The following is a 22,721-nucleotide window of genomic DNA, read 5'->3' on the forward strand; positions in this document are numbered from 1 at the left end:
GATATCGAAGTGAACACCTGCGATGACTCCAGAGGAGCAGGGGAGGCTCAGCATCAGGCCAAGGCCCCAGTCTCTCATTTACAGAAGGCCTCAAAGATTACTGCATCATGGATGAACGCTGGAGAACTGTCAGACTTGATGAGGGGATCAAAAAGCCCCCATGGCTCAGAGGCCTGCTTAGTGCTTTGTAGGAACATGTCTTATTGGACCTGATTTCAGTCTCTAAATTCTCAAGCTTTTGTGTGTGTGTGTGTAATTTGAATATTTGCCTCAGATTAGCTACTTGCATTTTTTCTCCGGAGTCAGACTTTTCTATAGCCTGACCTGTGATGGTGTCATTGGATTTCTTACAAATAACTTATTTGAGTTTTGAAGAACCTGTTTTCTGCAATTGTGCCTCATCAGTTTTCTCTTTATTTTCAAGTCCTCTTGCTTTTACTTTTCTTTTCCCCTTAGAATCAACTTCTGGTGACAAACTGTGCTCCTTCCTTTTCTATAGTAACTACTCATAATGGCAACCCACTACAGTATTCTTGCCTGGAGAATTCCAGGGATAGAAGATCCTGGCGGGCTATGGTCCACAGGATCGCAGAGTTGGACACGACTAAGCAACTAACACTTCACTTTCACTCATAATCGGACCCTATTCCAAGCACCTCCTTATTAACTGGTGGTTTTTAAAATAATCTTCTACTTAGGCAGTGATGAGTGCCTTTATATATTCCTCTTTATGGAAGCTCCAAAAATAAAACAGTAATTATTAACCCCAGAACACATTAAAGAATCTGCTCCACTGCCTGAGGCAGGGTAGCCATTTCAGTTACCGTCTTGCCAGTCAGCTCAGGGGCTCTGACTGAAAACTAATTTTCCTCGGGGTCCTGAAGGCCACCTTTAGCAACCTTGGGGCTTCTAAGCCTAAGAACGAATCAGTTGAGCAACCCGAGGTCAACTTGCTAATCCCTCTCTAAACCCTGCCCTCGGAGCCGCCTTTATCGGTTTCCGGTGTCCTCGGTTCCCTCTTCAATTCTCAGCAGGAAATAACTCTTTTTTTCTTCTTTTGCCCTGGCCAGGCGTCCTTTGGGCTCAATATTTGGGGGACTCTCCCAGTCAGTATCTATTGCGGCTCAAAAAGTCCCCACTGACCATGTTGTAGAGCTCACTCCCCGCCCGTAGCTCCCGTCTCAGCAGCGCCCCTGCTCTGCGCGCCCCCGCTCCGTACGCCCCTGCCCCGCCCTACTACTAGCCGGCCAATCCCCGGCTCCGCTCCGGGAGCGTCACAATGGCGCCCCCGCGGCTCCGCCCCCGGACGCCCGCCTTGGAGACCCCGCCCCTCCGCGGTCTTTGCGTCTTTCCGGCTCCGTCTTGGAAGTGGGACTGCGCCGCGTCTTGTTGGAGAAGCAGGTGGGATTCTGCGGGGAAACCGGCCAGCTGTTACGCCGGCAGCCGGGAGCGGGGCGGGGACATGAGTTCCTGGTGCTCCTGTTCCTGGGTGCTTGGGTGTGGGGCTGAGGAGGGGTAGGGCACTCTGAGAGCTTTAGGGCTTCCGGAAGCGCCGAGTGCGCACAACGGGCGGGGGTTGTGGACTCGGGCCTGCCGCGTGCCTGAACCCGCCCCTCAGGGCCCCCTCACGGGGCGCGCTGCCAGGGGTTTCCATGGTGATGGTAAACAAGCCTCAACTGCCTCAGTCACAACTGCCAAGTCCCTAGCGTTCCACCCTCCTCTAGGTGCTTAGAGGGACGACCAAGGTGCCGGATGTGAAGAAAAGCGGGGGCGTGGAGACTCGGACCCCGAGGTGAGGGGTGGGACAGGCGGCGTCCGAGGCTCGCCTACCAGGGACCGGCTGGGGACTGGGCACTTGGCATTGAGGGTCGAGGGACTGAGATTTGTGGGTCAGCGAAGGCGGGATCTGGGGTGAAGGCCCTCACATCCGGGACCGATTGGGGTCTGGGCCTACGGGGGTAGTTGGGGACCGCGGGGCTGAGGTTTGGAGTCGGAGGAAATGGAACTGAGGTCAGGGGCCGTGTATTCGGGGACCGACAGGGTACTGAAAGGGGACCCGGCCCACTGAGGGTGGGGACCGCGGGACTGATTTGGGCTTGGGGGAGGTGGATTTGAGGTCACGGGCCTTATATTCCCGGCACTAGACGGCGGGGCTGAGGTTTGGGCTTTGGGAGGCAGGGAAGGGGAAGGAGAGTCTCGTGCGGACTCCAGAGGGAGCAGAGCCCTAGCGCCCCTGGCAGGAGTAGGGTGGGAAGACCAGGCAACCGCTCGAGGAGGGTCATTTTAAAATGAAAGCGGTACTTGCACGTGGCTGAACGCGTCCGCGAGTTGAACTAGACTGGTTGGGACCTGACTCCTCCCTCCTCCCACGTTCCCGCTCGCCGAGCCTCGACTTTCGAGCGTTGGGGCCTTTTCTTCCTCTCCGTGCAGCTTCTGTGCCCTGAGCCCCGTCTGCATTCGTCTCCTGCTCTTGGAGGTATCCTGCCTGTATTTTGGTTGAAATTCTGGTTCTCGTTGTCTTGGCCTGGTGACCACACTTCTGGTGAGCTTTCTTAATTTGGCCGTTTCTTTTTTCTTGTCGGTACTACTTTTATCTTTGAATGTACTTTGTGCCCGTTCTTGCCTGCGCCCGAGAAACTTCTGGACGCTGCTCGCGCTGCGCCTCCCCCTCCCTGTTCCAGTGTGGCTCACGGAAGGCGGCGCCGGGCGGCCCGGGGGAGGCTCCGCGAGTTGCGGGGACCCGACCGGCCTTGGACCCTGGTCTTTTACCTGAACGGTTGGAGGGGCCGTGGGCCTTTCCCCTTTAATATGTACTCTAAAAGGGCTCTCAGAGGTTCCCAACAAATAACTTGAGGCCCTGGAGAGCAGCCCCACCCCCAGCCCCCACCACGCCGGCACCGGCGAGTCCCGCGTCCTTTGGGATGCCCTCGGCAGTTTTCTTCCCCTGGAGGTCCTAAGACGAACGACCATGCTTCACAACTGTTTTCGAGGTTGTGGGGAGAGAGCCTGTCTGCCACTGCGAACGGGTGCTCGGCGGGAGAGCGGCCCGCGAGCGGCCATACGCTGACGGGGGCCGTGCGGCGCGGCCGCTTCCGGGAACCGCCGGCTGCGGGGGGAGGGGCCCAGGCGGCGGGGGTTGGGGGCGGGCCTCGCGTGGTCCGACCCTCGTGGAACTCGGAGGGTTGAAGGCGGCAAATCTTTGAAAAACATCATCGAAACTATCGATTTTACTCGAATTGTCAGTATTTCAGTCACGTTTTTAAAAGTTGACTGTTTCTGAATTTCTAGTAAAAATGAAAATAATTTCGGGTTCTCCGGTCAGATAAAAACCTATTAGGGCCTATCAGTGATGTTTTCAGTGCTAATTTTTAGGCAGTTTTTCTCTTTTCATTTTAAAGTAATTTCTGCACTTAATGAATGTTGAGAGAGAGTCATCCTTTGCCTTGGGGGATCTCCTCTTCCTGTGTGCATTCTCTGTAAGTTGATTCGGTTTTTTATTTCCGTTTTACGGTGTCTGTTTTTTAACGTTTATTTTAGTAACGTTCTTTTTGTATTGCTTTTTGTTGCTTTTCTCTTTAACTGGCAAGTGACTGGTTTTCACTTAAGTACTGTTGTTACAGAGCTCCCTTTAAACATAAAATAACTGAAAAATGTGAGTTGATGTGAGGAGAGTTAGTCCTTGTTGTGGCCGAAACTGAGGGAGAGTGTGGAGACAAGGGGTGTGTGCCCTTTGGAGTCGGTGCCTGAAGAGACTACAGAAGTGGGAGGGGGCCACCTTCCACAGAGCTGACTTTACCACCAACCTGCCCTCTCCAATCTGAGCTGTGGTTCTCAGATTCTTTGTAGAAACACATTAAGTGATCCTTAACTGGATCCACACACAGAGCTAGGTGTTCTTCCACATTTTCTAATCGCATGCTCATGACCAGTTTGCAGGGAATTATTACTGTGTTTGTCATCTTACAGATGTGTCTTAAGGGATATAGGTGGGACCGGGACAAAGGTCTGCCTGACGGCTTCAGTCTTCTACCAGGGCCCCTGCCCCTAATTAGTTGCCACAAAGGTTCTTGAGGAAGACAGAAAATGGGGCAGAGGGAGAGCCAGGCTCATTCAAGACCAGCCTGGCATAGTAAGATTTTTATTCATAACCTTGTATTTCTAAAGACTTATAAAATATAACCGCAATACTATTATCACACCTAAAAAATAATAATTCCTTGATATCACCTAATACTCAGTGTTGACATGTACCTGATTGTGTAATATTTTTATATAGCTGGTTGGTTTGATTGGGGATCCACACAAGTTCATTATATATTTGTTAGATAAATATCTCTTGAGTTTGTGTTTGTCTTTTAAATTATTTGGCTCTGCTGGGGTGCTGCATGCAGGATCTAGTTTTCTGACCAGTGATGGAACCTGGTCCCCCTGCTTTGGTAGCACCATGTCTTAGCCACTGGACCACCAGGAAAGTTACCTCTTAAAGTTATAGCTTAAGCTAGAGCAGCACTCTCTAATAGAAATACAATGCAGGTCACATAATTTAACATTTTCTGATGAAAAGAAACAGTTCACTTTAGTAATTTAGTTTAATGTGATATATATTTACCTTAAATAGATCCAAAATATCACTTCATCCTGTAATAAATTTTCATGCTTTTTTCCTGAACTAAGCTTTCAGAATCCAATGCGTGCTTATTTTATAGCACATCTCAATTTGCACCAGCCACATTTCAGTTGTGACAAGAGGCTCCCTTATTAGTGCGGATCTAAAGGTTTTCTATTCTTAAAGTTTCTTCTTATGTAGAAGTCAGGTTTTGTATCTCATGTAGAATTCTTTTCCCACACACTGGGTTTTTCTGACTACATTCCCATGGAGTTAGTTGTTTGAGTCTCTGTTCTCTGCATTTCCTTTAAAATGTTAGTTAACCTCTATATGCTCTTCTGATTCCCTTGAGATTTTTTAAAATATTGCATTGGAGGTGTTTTGTACTCCTGCCAGAGGCACATATTGGTTGGTGTCCTTTGTGATGTTAGCAGCTGTTGAGTGTTCTCTAGATGCATTGTTTTGTTAATTATTTCCATATCTGTGATATTTTAATTCAGTATTCCTCCTTGTTAGCAGGAGTACTCCTATAAGGAGGAAATTTTCTTTATCATATGATTATTCTAAGATGTACTTTTATAAAAGGCAAGTTAAGTACTTTTATAAAAGGCAAGTTAAGTACTTTTATAAAAGGCAAGTTAAGGTTTTGATTTTTTTTTATTTCTTTTTTATATTTATCAATATCTAGTGTAATGAATTGAATCTTTAGTATGTGCCAAAATCAGTAATTTTTCTGGTCTCATTATGAAGTCATGGATTTTATCATAGAGGATGTGTTTTAATCCATTGTAGCTTTTATTCTCTTTGATGCTCACATTATTCAATTTTTGGCTAATGGGAGTGCCCTTAAGATTGGTTCCTGACTTTCTTGACTCAACTTCATGGTCTTTGGCTTGTTGAGTTTAAGATACAATACTTAAGTGGATCCATCAAAGTTCATTCAACTGGACCTCTAGTGATGGGCAATTGGGTTGTTCTAGTCTTTTCCTATTAGAAATAGTGCTGCAATGCTTCATTTACAATTCTAATTTATCTTACATGGTGATGAGCATCTTTTCATGTTCAAGGGCATTTCTTTTTCTATCAATTGTCAATATCTCTAGCCTTTTAAAATGTTTTTGGACTGTTGGACTTTGTTTCTCTTTTTAGAAGCTCTCTATGTTTAAAGATATTAACACTTTTGGGGAATAAATTGCAAATGTCTTTCCCATTTTATCAGTGGTATTTTTGCAGTGGTATTATGTCACATGCTATTATTAGCCATGCATAAGATGTTTAGGTTGGGTGGTTGTTGTGTTTTGGTTTTTTTAATGTGTGTATATTTGTAACCCTATATGTGAGTCATAATCAGGCAAGTTCTCTACTGCCAGTGTGAAGAGGAATTTTGTAATTTAGGATATTTCTTAGCATTTCTTAGAAACATGAAAAATTCTTAGGTGACTCCTGTTTTACCTTCATTAAGATGCTAATGTGACATCATCAGTGATTGACTTTGAAATGATGAATTACAGTGGGATTCTTGGAATAAATCCAACTTGATCATGACGTATTAAGTAGCTTGTGTATTGTTAGATTTGGTTGTTTCATGTTTATGTAGGAATTTTTCATGTGAGTTCTGGAGTGAAATTAGCCTGTGAAACTGGATAAACTTAACTCTAAAACTCTTGGAAAAATCAATTCCAAGTTTATTGTAGATTAAAATGTTAAAAATGTAGACAAAAACAACAGAGGCTTTAAGTTTAAAAAATGTCCGTATGGCCTTGGGCTAGGAGAAAGATCTCTGAAATGACACAAAAATTGATACTCATTTAAGAGAAAAATGACGAGAATGAAAAAATTCTAAACTATTATGTTTCTCTTACAGTATGCCTTTTCAAAAGTCCTGACTATATAAATATTAGAAATTCCTACCACATTCTCTCCTTTTAAGTTTATCTGCATGCAGGATGGTCCACAATTCACATCTCCAGTCTTCATCTTCACCCTAATTGAGGTCTTTTCTGCTGCTACTGCTGCTAAGTCGCTTCAATTGTGTCCGACTCTGTGCAACCCCATAGATGGCAGCCCACCAGGCTCCCCCATCCCTGGGATTGTCCAGGCAAGAACACTGGAGTGCGTTGCCATTTCCTTCTCCAATGCAGGAAAGTGAAAAGTGAACGTGAAGCCGCTCAGTTGTGTCCGACTCTTAGCGACCCCATGGACTGCAGCCTACCAGGCTCCTCCATCCATGGGATCTTCCGGGCAAGAGTACTGGAGTGGGGTGCCATTTAGAATTATGATATAAATGCTTTTCTTTTTCCATTTTGATATAATTCACATACCATACAGTTCACCTTTTTAAAGAGTACAATTCAGAGGGTGTTTTTTTAATTCACAGAGTTGTAAAAAGCCATCACCACTAATTCCAGTATGTTTTTGTTTAGTTAATTATAGTTGATTTATAATATGTTAATTCAGATGTAAGCACAGTGATTCAGTTATTCATGTGTATATTCTTTTTCCTTCAAGGTGATTACAAAATATTGAGTATAGTTCCCTGTGCTGTGTAGTTAGGTCCTTGTTTATCTATTTCATTTATGTGTATGTTAATTCCAACCTCCTAATTTACACCTCCTCCTTTTGGTATAAGTTTATTTTCTATGTCTGTGAGCCTTCTTTCTGCTTTGTGTGTTTTGTTTTTAGCGTCTACCTATAAGCAGTATCATATTTGTCTTTGTCTGGCTTCACTTAGTATGATAGTCTCTAGGTCTATCCATGTGGCTACATATGGCCCAGTACATATTATGTTGAAACATTACTGGAATAAACTCCACTTCATTATGGTATATAACCTTTTTTATAGGTTGCTGGATTCAGTTTGTTAGTATTTTGTTGGAATTTTGCATTTATGCCCTTAGGGGGTTATCTTGTGATGTCTGTCTGGTTTTGCCATCTACAAGTGTATTAATTTGCTAGGGCTGCCATAACAAAAGTCCTACAGACTTGGTGGCTTAAACAGAAATTTATTGTGCCATAATACTGAAGGCTAGAAGTCCTGCATTATGGTATCAGCAGGTTTGGTTCCCTCTTGAGAAGCTTGAGGGATATATGAAGGATATGTTACAGACCTCTCTGTTTGGTTTTTAGGTGGCTGTCTTCCTTCTGCTTTCTGTGTCCAAATTGCCCCTTCTTCATTTTGGAATACAGACCACATTAATTACGTCATTTTTACTTTAGCTGTCTCTATAAATATATCCAAGTCTGGTCACATTATGAGGTACTGGGGGTATCTTTAACATAAGAATTTTGGGGGCATAATGTTCAGCCCATAACAGGCGTAATTAATACTGGTCTTGTAGAATGAGTTGAGAAATGTTTTAATAGTTTATTTTCATATATTGTGATTAGTTCAAAACATCCAAAATATCACTTCAATACATAATGAAAAAATTGAAAGTGAAGTTCAATCGTGTCTGACTCATTGTGACCTCGTGGACTGTAGCCTGCCAGGCTCCTCTGTCCATGGGATTTTCCAGGCAAGAATACTGGAGTGGATTGCCGTTTCCTTCTCCAAGGGAATCTTCCCAACTCAGGGATCAAACCCGGGTCTCCCACATTGCAGAAATATGTAATAAGTATTTTTTTTTTTCCTCTTTTGGCTGCACTTTAAGACTTCTGAGACCTTAATTTCCCAACTAGTTGACTGAACCCTCACCCTCAGCAAGTGAGCAAGCAAGTGGGATCATAACCACTGGACCACCGGGGAATTCCCTGCAATTCATTGTATATGTACTAAATGTTATCACTTGGGACACATCTCAATTGTTCTTGCCACATTTCAAGCACTACGGGCTACTCTATTTTTATCCTTTGTACCTAACCTGTTCTTTTTTTTCAAAGCAGTTTTCCTTTGTACTTTAAATTTAGGAGTTTACTAACATATGCTTGGTTTGTGTGTTTTTAAAGTGTCTGTGGGGAACTACACAACAGAGTTTATCTTAAGCCAGGAAGGTTTCCTTCCATTCTTTATCTGTTCACCTGCCTCCATTTTGTCTTGATTCTGGAATGCCTATCATTCACGTTATTTCTCCTGTCCTGTCTCTTATATATGAGTCCTCTGAATTTCATCTCTTCCCCCTTGTTTTTTTTTCCCTTTGTTTTGAGCTTATTTCTTCTACTTGGTTTTCCAAGCCACTAACCTTGCTTTCATTATTAACTATAAATCAGAACTCAGTTTTTAGCACTGGAAAATGTTTCCTTCTGTAATCAAGTATCTGAATTTTTTCTGTTAAAATATTTACTGAAGGTTAGTGCAGTATTTCTTTTTCCTAGAAAACTGTTCTGAGCTGTTCGCCGGCTTGTATTACTGTTGCTGGAGCCCCTCTCAAGTACATAGTCCTGTCCCTTGCTGCTCTTGGCTCTGCTCTCCACTCCCCTGGCATAGTGTGCTTGTGGTCCTGAGCAGTGAACATTGAGCACCAGGAGCTATAACTGCCTCCATTCCTGCGGCAGCTGCAGGTGATCTGACAAGGTGTCAGCTCTCCACCTGGTCCCACGAGGAAGTTCCAGGCCTCCTGAATGGACTGGGCATTTGTTAATACAGGTGATAGATATGTCCCTCTGTTGAGAACAGATTTTAGCACTGGAGATGTAGTGTTTCTTTTTTATGAACTGCCACACCTGCTATTTTTTCTGTTCTAACTTTAGATATTGATTCTTGAGTCACCATCAAAATGCAGTCAATATCATGGAACGACTTCTTGTTTTATGTTGGCTAAAAAATTGTCCTTGTGTTCAACACAAACATTATAGATATGATTTACCTAATAGTATATTACACTATTTTTGCTTTTTAGTTAACACAGCTTTTGAGAAATGAACACTGGGGAAAACAGTGTTTTATTACCCCAGTAATAAATTATTTACCTACAGTAAAGAGCCTAATAGTCTAAAGATAATGGAAAACAGCCTTCCTGTTGCTTTCAAATTATGACATATCCTCTTTGACATATGAAAATGGCAAAGTGTCAGTGTATTTTAATCGCCCATCTATAGCTTTTCTCTTTTTTAATTGAAGTTAATTTACAATATTGTGTTAGTTTCTGGTGTACAGAAAAGTGATTCAGCTCTATATATACACCTTTTCATATTCCTTCCCATTATAATTTATTACAGAATATTAAGTGTACTTCCTTGTGCTGTACAGTAGGACCTTATTTCATATTAGTTTGTATCTTAAACATTTTTCTTCTCATTTTTGAATTTAGTAAGAACTGAATAGAGTGATTAAAAGGATTCACTACCAATTAAAAATATTTTTACAAAGCAACTAACACCAAAGCATATCCTAACAAATGACTACATTTTAAAATCTTACCTGTATACCAGGGTAAAAATGTTTTAACATTTCCACCCCTGTTCATGCTTCTGATCTGTTTAAATGTCACTTCCTCAGAATCCCTATATGAGTTAGCCCCCATTTTCTAATTTGGGGTTATTTCAGAATTTGTCATCACATGTTTATTCTTTATTGATTCCTAATCCACTGTTCTGTGGACTTAGCACAGTAGCTGCATCTTGTAAGTGCACAGTATTTTTAGGTTAATGAATGACTTGAGATTGAGTAAATTTTATCCTGCTGCTTATCACTCAAATCCTTTGACACACTTGAGGTTCCACAATGTTTTTGTTGCAGAGTATCATCAATTCTTCCAAAATTTGACTTATTTCATCCCATCTAGTTTCCATGCATCTGTTCCTATCATTCATTTTCCAGAGAGCAGCTAGATTGTTCTATTGGAAAGCAAAACTCATTTCCATTGGTCTTAGAATAAATAGTCTAAAATACGGTATCAGGCCTTCAGGGCTTTGGGAGAATCTTGCTCTGCTTCCCTCATTGACCGCAGTCCTGGTTGCAGGTGTTTTGGGGTGTTTTCTGTCCCAGTACTTTCCCCTGTGTATTCTGTACATGTTGTTCCTTCACTGGGCAGGAACCCTATCGTGACTGATCAATTATTAACGCTAAGCTAGCCAGTGTTATCAACCAGTTAAGCCAAGAAAGCATATATAACGCTGCTAAACTGAAACAAATACATTGAAAAAAGTGCAAAAAATGATGTCAGTCGTGTAAATTACCAAGAATATGTTTTGATGGGGATTTTAGGAAGTGACAGAAAAGTGAAATAAATGCTCAGGAAGCAGTCAGGGTACTCATATCTGTAGATAACTCTTTCCCAAAAGAAGCCCGTTTTATGGCTTAATTTTTCTTCAGAGTAGTCTCTCTTGAATGTATGAGTTTTTAGTGTCTTTCTCATTTCCGTGGGATAGCTGCATTTTAAATCTTATCACCCAGCTTCAATAGCTACCAGTTGTGGACAGTTTTTCTCTACATCCCCCATTTACTTTCTATTTAGAGATAATTTTTTGAGAGAGAATTTTGAGGCAGATCCCAGCCATCACACCATTTCACCCACAAACATTTAAAAATGTATCTCTAAAAACGAATGCCTTTCGTTTTAGGATAACTAATTCCGTTACCTAAGTAAATAAAATAATATCAAATTTCTAGTCAGTGTTCAGGTATTTCCTAAATTGTCCTCTGCTTACCAATTTGTTTGAATCAAGATCCATATATTTCCCATATATTGTGAATCCTTGATAATTCTTTTAAGTTTCTTTTATTCAGTAAGTGTTCCCTTGAAGCTATCTTGTTGAAGGACCGGCTGTTGTGCTTGTCCAGTTTCCCAGAGTCTTTGCAGACTGCATTATCACGTTCTCACTTAGCACGGTTCCTTTTCCCTATAAATTCTGTAATTTGTTATCTCTAGTAAGATTCTTTATTACTTTATTAAAAACTCTATTACTAAAAGTATTAAACATACACAAAAGTAAAGACAACAGTATAAAACTCCCATGTACCCATCCCTCAGCTTCAACAATTACTAAATCGTGGCCCATGTTGTTTCGTCCGTACTCTCACCACTCAGATTATTTAGAAACAGATTCTAGACAATCATACGCATCTCTAACGACTTTTAAAAAAATCACAGCAACAAAGCTAAAACTAAAATTTTATAGTTTCTTCATATAAATTCAAGTCACTGCTAACATTACTGCAATTGCCTTATAATTGTTTTCCAGTTCATTTGAATTAATATTCAGGTGTTCATAAAATGTAATTGCTTGCTAGGTTGTAAAGTTTAAGAATTGCGAGTTTTAAAATTAATCCTTTCAAACTGAGAAAATAAGTTATATGACTGTGCTCAAATCTACAAAACAAGGTACTGTATATACAAAGAGGGTTCTACCTTTTGTTCATTAGTTTTCATTCGGAATTCCTTCCTGCCTTAAAGAGTTTTTTTTTTTTACGGTTTCTCCTTAAGGGTGGTGATGGCTACTCCTCCCCTCCCCTCCGCCCGTACTCTGGACTTTTCTCTACCCTGGCACCTCTCCTGAGAGCTCACTCCGAACGGTCTTCCTCGTTGCTTTTCTTCCCTCCTCCCACTTCCTGCCTTGGCCGACCGCGCGGGCCGCACCTGCAGGACGCGTTTCCATTGGTGACATCTTGGCGGGCCCGCCGGTGGCACTTCCTCCTTTACACCCCGTGACCCACGTCCGGCTCGCCGCCCTCGCAGTCACGCGGCCTCTGCCTCCGGGACGCAGCCCCGTGCGCCGGCCTTCCGCACTCCAGGCCCCGGACCCGTCGTGGTGAGCCGCCGCGAGCGGACGACCCCCGCCCGCACTTCCCCCGGCCCCCGTGGCTCCTTGGAACTCCCCTACCTCCTCCCGCGCAGCCGTCCCCTACCTCCTCCCGCGCAGCCGCCCCCTACCCCAGGAACTCTTTCTGCCCCCTCCTCGCTGCCCCAGGAACTCCCCCTCCCCCACCTACCCTGCGTGCCCAGGAAGTCCCCTCGACCCGACCCGGGAGCTCCGCCCCCAGCCCCGGGAGCCGCCCGCCCCCCTCGGGTCCCGGGAACTGTTCCTCGCGCCTCCTCGGAGCCCCTCGGATTCGAGAGCTCCGCCTGCCCTCCCTCGCGGCTCCGGGAAGCCCGGGCCGGAGAACTCTTTCCCACTTCGCCGCGAAGACTTTCGTCTTTCTCCACGGCCTGAAAACTCTGCCACCCTAGTGAGTCCCTAGTGAGTCCCCGCTGGCCTGGGAGCCCCCTCCCACCCCGGGCCACGGGAGCCTACGTCGCGTGACCTTCCCCTCCCCCCACCTCGCGCAGCCCGGGAAGCCTCTCCCTCCCCCAACCCGTAGTTCGCCCCGCCCCGGAAGCTCCCGCTGACCCCGCCCAGGCCCGTGGATGGGGCGCCCTGTCGTCGGGCCTTCCTGTAGGGCTTTCACCCAAGGCTGTCGGATCGGCGGTTGGAGGCCGAGCGAACCCCTTCACGTCCCAGTCCCCCCGCCAGGAGCCTAGCGTCCGGGACTGATACCGCGCTTCCCGCCGAAATCGCTCAGACGCGCCCCTGGCGGCCCGCGGCCGCGAGCTTGAGAGCGCACTTTGAAGCCTGGTACGAAGCGTTTGCCCCCAGCCAGTTGAGTTTCAATTTCAGGTTGATAACAAAAGGAGGTGCACCTGGCCTTTCCGCGGAATCTTCTGCGTTTTTAAGCTTCGGGTGGAGTTGGGGGTCCTTTGGCTGTAAACTGCGCTTGCTGGTTGAAAATAGAAATCGGTCCTGCTCTCTTCAGCGGTAAGTTTTAGGGCAGAGTCAACTGCGTAATCCTGAGGCGGCGTCTCCCGCGGACTGTGATTTAAGAGGTAGAACTTTCTGATTAATTAAGGCAACCTACTAGTCTGTGCGTGCTGCCAACTGTAGGTTAAAATTCATTTTTAAGTAAGGGCGAAAATGCTTTTCAGGCCTCACTGGGACACGGATAAAACAGGGTGAAGCCAGGGAGCTTCTGAGTTCCAGGCCCTGAATAGAAACGGTGGGGGCGCAGTTTCAGCCACCCTGTGTACTTCGTAGATAAACCTAATCAGTCGGGCGCTGGAGGTGCGCCCTTTTTATCTTGATGGGTCTACCTGGATCTGAACTAAATCTTGCCTAACCAGTATAGTAGAGTGAGGTAGAACTCGTTCTGGAATACCTCCTGGGAGCAGTTAGATAATGTTGAATCTCGGCCCCGGCCCAGATCTATTGTTTTAGAATCTGCCTTTTAACGAGATCCTTGGGTGGTCCGTGTGCTCACTTACGTCATAGACAGTTGCGGGCAGTGGGGTGGAGTTGTGCAAAATGAGTCTCCAGGTGTTGGACCCAAGAGTAGTGTTTTGTAACACTTGGCCCCAGTGGTGTCGACGGGCTGTCGGGGAGCCGGGTGGGAGACCAGTGTATATCCTTTACGCTTGAACATGTGTGCGCCATAGTTCAGCCACGTGGGAATCGGTTTCCTCGCGTCTGACCGCCCCTGGGTTTGCGTGTCCGAGCAGGGGCTTTTGGTCTGCGGACCACACTGGAATGAGCAGGTAGCAGGGTGGTAAACCCAGGCAAGGAATTCAGACCACTAAGATGACCAGGCTCTCTACCCTTTAGATTGTACTCTTTTCTGAGGGTAGAGGAGAGGGACAGTTAATGAAGCTTCTTGAAAACCCTCGTCTAGAGAATTTGAAACTGTTAACTTCTTAAATTGTAGTACTTTATATAGGTTTTGCTCCCCAAAGTAGTATCTCATGTAATAGAGGATGCTAATAAGGCAAGACAGGCACTGTCTACGGCAACAGGCTTAGAGAAACTGACTTTTCTCAATTCTGCGGTTCTAAAACTAAGAATGTGCTTTAGTTCTCAAACAAATTCGCTGGACATATCAAAGTCTTCTGCGGACAGCTTTATTCTGTGGCTGTGGTTGATGGTAGATTGATGTTTTTCCTATTTTAAAACATTTCAACACTACCTCCCCTCATTCTCAGTTAAAAGAGCAACGTTATATATCAAATACAGGTCTCAAGAAATGAAATTATTAAAAACAGGGAAGGAAAATCTTTTTAATATCTCCACTCAGATCTCCAGGGATGTTTGCAAATTGTAAATACTGTTACGACAGTTTATAGCAAACAACTTTTGCCTGGAGCACATCACTGTGAACACGGCCAGGTCTCAAGTGCCGATCAGCGGCGCAACCCCTCTCCTCCCTGCTCGGCCCGCCTTTTGCTTCCGGGAACCGCTTCTCCCCGCAGCCCCGCCCAGGAGGTGCGCCTCCCACTCTAGATATTTAAATTTTCTTAACCACGGTTAGGGTTTTCTGTAGGGAACTCGCTTTCTGAGTAAATCTTTTCAGGGCAAGTGGGATGGTTCCAGGCTGTTATTATCTGTATTACCCTATGAAAAAGATAAACCTTTCCAAAGCTGGTGGGGTGGGGCGGGCGTGTACTTTCTTTAAGGCAACCTGGCGCTTCAAAACGGCTTGCCACAGCCTCGGCTCTCACTTTACTGGAGAGGAGCTCAGAGCCGGTCCCAGCCAGGGGATTGCTGCCTCTGCTTGCTCCGGGAGTACTGGGGCATTAAGATAAAATTTCCTTGTCGCTCTTTTTTAGGACGATTCATTACCTACCTGGAGTGTCTTCGACTGTGGGCATCCCCCGGTGTTCTTTAAGGTGAGCTATTTTAAGAAAATCTCTCAGTTTATAATTGATTTCTTGATGCAGAAAACTTCCTGAGTTAAGATTTTTTTTTTCACTAGCTGTAAATCTAACGTTGAGCAGAAAGCCAGCTCTTATTTTCACAAGTTTTATTTAATATTCTAAGTACTGAAAGTCTGCGAAGAATCCAAATCTAGAGGATTTTGAGGTCAACAGTAAGGATATTGCTCTATGTATTAGAAGTACATGTGTTTTGGGAAAGTGCTTTTTTTTTGCTTTATAATTTCTGTTTTGGGCACTTCAAAGAATTCTTAAGTATTTGTTCTTTTATGCTTCCTGTCTCCCCCCCACCCCCTTCTGCTTGTCTTTTTTAACCTAACCAGACTGCCATATTCTAGAAGGCAGTGTTGGCCCCACGTGGCCATCAGTTAATCTCTTGCTAATCTTGGGCCTGCTGTGCTGGGGGTGGGACTACAGTGACCTACTGAACAGATAAGTCTGTTGCTACTAGCCTCTCTACGCGGTTGCAAAGAGTTTTAAACAAATTATGAATAATGTTTCCCTAGAATGCTCTGGGATCATAGAACTATAGATTTAATTTGCGGGGGGTGGGGTGGGAGAAAGTCTTGTGGAAAAGTTGGTAAATTTAAGCTGAGAGTATAAGGATTAGTGGGATTTAGCTTGACAGAAGATTGGGTGGGCTATCTTCAGACAGATAATTACTACGTGTGTCAATTCCAGTGGAACAGAGAGCCTGCCACATTTCTGGCACAGAGAAATACAGGAATAAAGGTTTGTTTGCTTTCTAATGCAAGTGTGTTTCAGGTCAAAGTTTCAAGGCCTGAGCACCCCCTTGGCCCTATGATTTGTGTTCCAGACGGTGGGGAGCCACTGAGGTGTTGAAACAGTAGAATGACATAAAATTACACTCAAGAGAGCTACAGGTTGGGCGGGTAGGAAGGATTGAAAAAGTTGTAGATGTGAATGTCTTGGAAAGGGCTTGTTGGTACTGGAAGTAGAAAGGGATGAAAGCGATGCACAGAGATGATGATGATTTGATAGTCAAGCAATGTGCTAAGGACCAAGATAGGAGAAACCTATACTTGTTGGAGTCAAGAATTGCTAAATAGAATTTAGGCATGGATTAGGAGTAGGATTAGGGTGGAGAATGGGATCACCCCCCACAAGGAAATAATGAGCTCATTAGATTTAAGGGCTTGCAAGTTGTTCAAAGATTGCTTCAGTTTCATTCTAGAGCCTTTGGATGGCAAGTAAGGCCATTTATGCTTTAGGATACTATAGAAGAGTTTCAGAAAAAAGTGGTGTTGATTTGTGGTACATAGGTTGAACTATGGAATGGAGTTTGTCTAGGCCAGTCTTGGCCTCGGGGAATCTTAAGTCTAGGAACCTGTGTGTCCTGAGCCCAGAATTGGCCCTGGAAATACAAGGATCAGGTGAGGTTACCTGCAAAAATGGGGCCAGTGATTGTGTATGGTTAAACCTTGGTGAAGGACTCAAAGAGGCAGAGTACCTAAGGAATTAACAGGAAAACCAAGAGCCAAGAGGAGAAAGGATTTCCAGAGAGAATGGTTAAATCCGAAAATGTTTCTTTTCTTGCCATGGAGATCCTTGGCAGAGTGACATGTGCCCTAGTTTAATGGTGGGGTAGGGAAGGACGTGTAAGAAGCCTTTTTTTGAGGATGAGATTTCACTGAAAGGGAAAGCAAAGCCAAGTAGCTGGAGGCAAGTTGGTATAAGGAAAGATAGTATCCTAGGGAGTGATTAGAAATGAGAAAATCTCCTTAATTGATAAGGAAAGTAGTGTTCAGGGAAGTTTGTATGAAGATGGAGATTCCTTGGGGTGGGTGGAGTTGACCAGGGCAGAGCCACAGATAAGAGCTCAGCTACAGAAGCAGCAACTCCCTTGTTTATAAATTTCTAGAACTTGCTCTGATTTGCTTCACCAGGTCTCTGTTAAACCAGTTTTCTTTTCTTTTTCTTACCATTCATGCTTTCTGGTTTTAATTGTGGGGTTTTTAGAAACCTATCCATGTTTTGCTCTAATAGTATAAATATGCCATGTCATTTAAGATAGTTTTAGGATTCATCTGAGGTAAGATTCTGTTTCATCTTTCTGCGTGATAATGTGCCTAGATTTTTTTGAAAAGGCACCTTTTACCGCTGACTTTATAGCTAAAATGACAATTCGATAAAACAACTTCTGTATACTTCTGCCTGTTCTGAATATATTTTTGGCCCTGTCTGTATTTTTACTGTCTGTTATTCGTATATTGGTGTCTGACTCAGCTCCTGCTTTTCAAAATGCTGCCCTTCGACATGGATTTGACCTTTACTCTTTTTTCAGCTTGGACTCTGGGTGTCAGATGCCACTTCATGGCACTTTGTCAGGAGGGGCACCTGTCATGCCTCTTGTACAATGAAGAGTCTATTCCATTTCTAGTCCCTCAGTGAAACACAGCGATGTATGTGTTGCATTGAACAACGTAATGTGTTTTATTTTGTTTTGGGGGGGGGAGTTATGCTGTGCTGCTTATGGCACTAGGGATTGAACCCAGGCCATGGCAGTGTGAAACTGAGAGGCATATAGTTTGATTTCTATGTTTGCATCTCATATAACTGATACTCTGCTGATGGACTTATGTGTTTGTTTGGATATGTCTTAATTTGACCATGCACTTGATTGGGGTTTTGAGTAGACAATAGGACTTCTCATCTACTGTCTTGCCTTTTACTTTAGTGATTGCAGTAATGCAGTCTGTTTTCCTTTAGTTTCATATTCTTGTTAAACATACTAAATGAAAATTTATGTAGTCTTTGCTTTCTTTTCAGCCACACAAAGCTGCACCCAAGCTTGTTTGACGTCTGCTCTGTCGAGTGTCCATGATGTTGGGCCCTGAGGGAGGTGAAGGCTTTGTGGTCAAGCTCCGTGGCCTGCCCTGGTCCTGCTCTGTTGAGGATGTGCAGAATTTCCTCTCCGACTGCACGATCCATGACGGGGTCGCAGGTGTTCATTTTATCTACACTAGAGAAGGCAGGCAGAGTGGTGAGGCTTTTGTTGAACTTGAATCAGAAGATGATGTAAAATTGGCCCTTAAAAAAGACAGGGAAAGCATGGGACATCGGTACATTGAAGTGTTCAAGTCCCACAGAACCGAGATGGATTGGGTGTTGAAGCACAGTGGTCCAAACAGTGCTGACACTGCCAACGATGGTTTCGTGCGACTTCGAGGACTCCCGTTTGGATGCACCAAGGAAGAGATCATTCAGTTCTTCTCAGGGTTGGAAATCGTGCCAAACGGGATCACATTGCCTGTGGACCCCGAGGGCAAGATTACAGGGGAAGCCTTTGTGCAGTTTGCCTCACAGGAGTTAGCAGAGAAGGCTCTAGGGAAGCACAAGGAGAGAATAGGGCACAGGTATATTGAGGTGTTCAAGAGCAGTCAGGAAGAAGTTAGGTCATACTCGGATCCCCCACTGAAGTTCATGTCAGTGCAGCGGCCAGGGCCCTATGACCGCCCTGGCACAGCCAGGAGGTATATTGGCATCGTCAAGCAGGCAGGCCTGGAGAGGATGAGGTCTGGTGCCTACAGTGCAGGCTATGGGGGTTATGAGGAGTACAGCGGCCTCAGTGATGGCTATGGCTTCACCACCGACCTGTTTGGGAGAGACCTCAGTTACTGTCTCTCTGGAATGTACGACCACCGGTATGGAGATGGCGAGTTCACTGTCCAGAGCACCACTGGACACTGCGTCCACATGAGAGGTCTGCCCTACAAAGCCACAGAGAACGACATTTACAACTTCTTCTCCCCCCTCAACCCTGTGAGAGTCCACATTGAGATTGGCCCTGATGGAAGAGTGACCGGCGAAGCTGATGTTGAATTTGCCACTCATGAAGAAGCCGTGGCGGCCATGTCCAAAGACAGGGCCAACATGCAACATCGATACATAGAACTTTTCTTGAATTCCACAACAGGGGCCAGCAACGGGGCATATAGCAGCCAGATGATGCAAGGCATGGGGGTGTCAACCCAGTCCACTTACAGTGGCCTTGAGAGCCAGTCTGTGAGCGGCTGTTATGGGGCTGGCTATGGTGGCCAGAATAGCATGGGTGGATATGACTAGTTTTGTTAGTAGCTTTTGAGTTATTTCAGTCAAATTTTCACAGGCAGCCAACAAGCAGTGAAAAGCAGTTATTACTCTAGAGGAAGCTATGGGACCCATTTTGCACCATGAGTTTGTGAAATCTGGATTAAAAAATTACCTCTTCAGTGTTTTCTCATGCAAACTTTCTTCTAGCATGTGATATTGAGTAAACTAAAACTATTTTCAGCTTTTCTCAATTAACATTTTGGTAGTGTACTTCTGGAGTGATGTTATCTGAGTTTAAAGTAGATTTAAGTATGTTAAATGTGGATCTTTTACACCACATCATCGTGAACACATTGGGGAGGCGTGCTTTTTTGGAAAACTCAAGGTGCTAGATCCCTAATTCAAAGAGGACATTTCTCATGTTTGTTCATTCTAGTTTATTTTCATTTAAAATCTCTTAGGTTAAGTTTAAGCTTTTTAAAAGTTAGTTTTGAAAATTGAGACACATTACTAATACTGTAGGAATTGGTGAGGCCTTGACTTAAAAACTTTCTTTGTACTGTGATTTCCTTTCGGGTGTATTTTGCTAAGTGAAACTTGTTAAATTTTTTTGTTAACTAAATTTTTTTCTTAAAATAAAAAGACTTTTTCACAATGACTGGCACAGACTATATACTCACCAACAAATAGTAAAATGACTTGGGTGGTTGAATAGTAAAATGACTTGGGTGGTTGAATTTAATACTGCTGTGTTAAACTGAATTTTAAATTTAGCACTATGATTTCCCTTGTGTTTCTTACAACAAGGCTAAATTAAAAATCAAATTTAAAAACATTAAACACACGAGTGGAAATGGTGACTAGAAACTAAAATAGAAACATAGAGTTCCAGTTTTCCTGTGACTTTTTTTCTATTCATCAGTTTGTAATCCCCTGCTGTTCCTTTATACCAGGGTGGCACCTATTCATAGCTAGAGGTCTTTAGTTTTTGGTGCTACATACATTGAGTCACTAGCCACAATTTATGGTTTTATATAAGATGTGCTGTTTGGAACAGTCTCCCATATTTATGACTATTTTGATCGGACACACTCTTGGGTTAGAGTTTGTTTTTTGCAGGATATGCATATTATGAAGACCTACATCCAAATTGTTATAAATTGTTGATCTAGCAGTGGGAAGCAAATTTTAAATTTCAGGTAGCTCTGCACACAGCATTCAGTTCAGTCGCTCAGCCGTGTCCGACTTTTTGTGACCCCATGAATCCACAGCAGGCCTCCCTGTCCATCACCATCCCCCGGAGTTCACTCAGACTCACGTCCATCGAGTCAGTGATGCCATCCAGCCATCTCATCCTCGGTCATCCCCTTCTCCTGCCCCCAATCCCTCCCAGTATCAGTCTCTTTCAGTGAGTCAGCTCTTCGTATGAGGTGGCCAAAGTACTGGAGCTTCAGCTTTAGCATCATTCCTTCCAAAGAAATCCCAGGGGCGATCTTCAGAATGGACTGGTTGGATCTCCTTGCAGTCCAAGGGACTCTCAAAAGTCTTTCTAACACCACAGTTCAAAAGCATCAATTCTTCGGTGCTCAGCTGCCTTCACAGTCCAACTCACATCCATACATGACTGCTGGAAAAACCGTAGCCTTGACTAGATGGACCTTAGTTGGCAAAGTAATGTCTCTGCTTTTCAATATACACAGCATTACAGTCACATTAAATGCTATCAAGACTTAACATGAGAGAGTTTCACTTGATGGGTGTTCATTTTCCCATTTTAGTGTCCAGTCGGTGTAGCCTGGATCTATTAAGTGTGTAGGTAGACTAGAGGGAGCCTTAGGCCTTTGCTAACTTTGTTGGATTTTATGGCCCCACGCTGTCATTCTTCCCACCAGTGGTCTGCAGACTCAGATGGCAAAGATACAGTGGCAACATCACCCAGGAATGCCAGAGCTAGGGTGCAATGAAAAGGCTAAGGTTTAATTAGAGCAGTCAAGTTTCAGGGGGTATATTTATTCCCTGTAGATCTTTGCAAATTTAAAAGTTCAAATATGGAAGGAGTGGGCTCCCCTGGTGGCTCAGATGGTAAAGAATCCACCTGCAATGTGGGACACCTGGGTTTGATCTCTGGGTTGGGAAGGCCCTCTAGAGGAGGGCATGGCAACTCACCTTACCTGGAGAATTCCCATGGACAGAGGAGCCTGGTGGGCTCCAGTCCATGGGGTCACAGAGACACGACTGACTAATACAGCACGTGGAGTGGGCTCTTAAGAACCTGGGGTAGGAAATCCGGAATGTGCTGGATGACTGCAAATCCCACTGCAGCTGCAGTGGTTGCCTGCCTCTTGGTAGAACACTTGGTCACCTCACCTGAGGTATGTGGTTGATAGAAGGAAAATCTATGTCTCAAAGTCTGCTCCAGGAATGAGGTAAAATGCTGGTAAGCCAAAGCAAGCCTGCCCTGAAAACGGTTTCCATTTTGATGAATCAGTTTGATGGCAGGGGACCCAAGATATGTCTTAAGAATGTATTCCTAATAATAGACCTGCAGTACAAAATACTGCACTTGTTTTCTAATTTTGTCAAAAATTGTGAAAACTTAAAATGTGCCTTGGCCTTCAAATTTTTATTACCCAACCTTAGAAAGGAAACTACACAAGTATTAGGACTGAGTGTATAAGTTGTAAGCACTTTTGGAGCCCTTTTAATATTTAGAATTGATGCTTGGAGACTGACCTCTAGGAGGGAGATCCTGAGTGTTGAGAAGGATAGATGTCCAGTTCTGGAAGAGGAGAGGAAGTGGAAGCAATTGGATGAATGGGCAGCAAAGCCTGAAAGGCAGTTAAGGAGCCTTGACCCTGCCACATCTGTGGTGAGGCTAACACCTATGTGTGTCAGGGTCCTGCAGGTTCAGTTCTGAGGTGTCCGTCAGCTTTTGCTCCCAGCATTTGATTATGTGAGCAAAAAGCAGATTGAAAAGTCAAGAGTTCTATTTTCATAACAGAGCCAGGTCTCAGGCCCAGAGACCATCAAATGAAGTGGAGGAAGGGCCTGGCAGCATTGCAGCAATGTGTGTGTAATAGATTATACATCTTATCCTCTGAGGCCAAGGGTAAGAAGTGACCCAAATCTCATATGCAGTTGCATTGATAGTCTGAGTTAATACTGATCCCAAGCATCCAAAATGCCAATTCTTTTAGAGTGGGAGCATAAGAAGGCCAGGTGATATGGATTCACAGGCCCAAGTTCATGTCACTGGATTCAACAGGAAGATGCCTCGGGTTATCTCCATGAGTGAGTAGGAAGGGGTATCCTTGGCAGCTAATAGGTTTTCCCCCACCCAGAAACACGCTTGGGTGCTTGTGAAGTTAAGTCATAGTGGTAGGTAAGGCCAAGAGGAACCTCTTAGAAAGCTCTCCCCATCCAAGACAGTGAACAGAGAGATTCTGTGA

At 44.3% G+C, this 22,721-nt stretch overlaps 1 long non-coding RNA gene across 9 annotated transcripts; it reads left to right on the forward strand.

The window, feature by feature from the left end:
• Positions 1,320-19,930, forward strand: HNRNPF. 9 transcript variants are annotated; one of them, XR_001917408.1, is made up of 4 exons: positions 1,378-1,401; positions 1,725-1,792; positions 15,115-15,174; positions 18,010-19,930. It is a non-coding gene; the product is annotated as a heterogeneous nuclear ribonucleoprotein F (long non-coding RNA). The 9 variants fall into 9 exon arrangements; XR_001917401.1 differs by lacking the exons at positions 1,378-1,401; positions 1,725-1,792 and adding exons at positions 12,165-12,292; positions 12,881-13,276; XR_001917405.1 differs by lacking the exons at positions 1,378-1,401; positions 1,725-1,792 and adding exons at positions 12,165-12,292; positions 12,881-13,096.

This window comes from Capra hircus, chromosome 28 (assembly GCF_001704415.2).
Source record: "Capra hircus breed San Clemente chromosome 28, ASM170441v1, whole genome shotgun sequence".
Taxonomy (NCBI): domain Eukaryota; kingdom Metazoa; phylum Chordata; class Mammalia; order Artiodactyla; family Bovidae; genus Capra; species Capra hircus.